Raw genomic sequence first — 1,540 nt, 5'->3', positions numbered from 1 at the left:
TTAGATCAAGTTAAGGGATGACAAATTGAGAACTTACTTGACTGAAATTCCCGTGGAGGAATGCTCAGAAGGAAATTTTTCGGTCTAATGAACCTTTATCATGTTAAAGATATGAATGATATGATCTGAATGAATTGTTATTTAATGATGAGTTCTAAGGGATATTTATCCCAGTATTCTGTTGGGTTGACCAGAATATAAGGAACCCCAGAATAAAATTGGATCTTAAGAAAAAGAGTTGTCCTCTACTTTATGAGATGAGGACATCTCGCACTTTTCAAGTGGGGTAGAATGTAAGATTCTCCCCCAGCCTTAGAGGTATATAGGAGTAAGAATCTCCCTTTTTGATCTTATAATTATTCCCTCTCTAAAATAAAAGAAAGATTCTGTTTAAAAAAGGAAGAACCTTTTTCCTGAATACTTCTCAAGAGTCCCACCTGTTTTAAGGATTCAGAACAACGAGTTCAGAAGTGAGAATCGATGTTTTGGATATCAAGGTTTTGGTCTCGAGTACGACCCAAAAGAAGTTCTTTATCTCTTGGGAAGTATAAGAAGTTATCTCCCAGATATTGTGGACCAAAGAAAGTAGGTGATTTAACTTACGAACTTCTTTTATCTCCTCATCTCAAAGTTCTTAATGCCTTCTATAGAAAATTGTGCCAAACCCAAATCATGGAAAGACGGTAAAACTTCAGTGGCAAGCTACCGTTGGCTTCTAAGTTACGCTAGCTCCTTCCTTTATATAAGTCGTAACTTTTACTTGTCGCTCACAGTAATCTTACTCCCATCGATCTCCTTTCTTCCTAATCTCCTTCATGGCTTGGCAACAAGAATTAGTTTTATCCATAATGATTCCTCACCTTCAAGACGCAAGTGAGTCTGTGAAGAAGGATTTTATAGAACAGTATGAGCGCTCACTTTTCCCTCACTTGGGAACTTCTGTAGCGCAGACCAAATGGCGGACCTATCAAGACATAACTAGGGTAACACCCTGGGGTCAGCAGCACTTTCGCAACAATGTCCGCTTGGCCATGGTTATTGAAGCCTTGGGTTTGGGTCCCCGATACTACTGCGTCATGAGATCAAGGCATCCTGGGTTTTCTGAGCGGGTCTTCTTATTGGCGTGTTTTCTTCCTCACGAGAAGATATGCCTTTACCCCGTTTTTGGCTTGCCTCTCAGAGGTCCTTTTGTTAGATCACCTCATACCACTGAGATAGGTGCGGCAATAACCAGCAGAATCATTCCCATAGATGAGTTACCCTATACTTGTGCAGCTTGTGAGTGCTGCTTTTGTGATCATATGATGGACGGGCTTATGGAAGTGTAAAGAGTTCTTCTATCTTTACTGTATAAGTTCCGAGAATGAATAAAGTTTAAATCTTGTTCTTATCTTGAATCTTGCTCTCTTTGAGACTTTTTCTTGGTGGTTAATCCTGATTTAAATTTTTCTCTAAGTCTCATAATTCGTGCATCTTGCGAAATTATCCCAGTTTGCGAGATGAGGACATCTCGCGTTTTTTAAGTGGGGTAGAATGTAAG

The sequence above is a fragment of the Cibotium barometz genome, chromosome 12 (genome assembly GCF_041138505.1).
Source record: "Cibotium barometz isolate CiBa-2024 chromosome 12, ASM4113850v1, whole genome shotgun sequence".
NCBI lineage: Eukaryota > Viridiplantae > Streptophyta > Polypodiopsida > Cyatheales > Cibotiaceae > Cibotium > Cibotium barometz.
The sequence above is the reverse complement of the archived record's forward strand: the minus strand, read 5'-3'. Positions refer to the sequence as shown.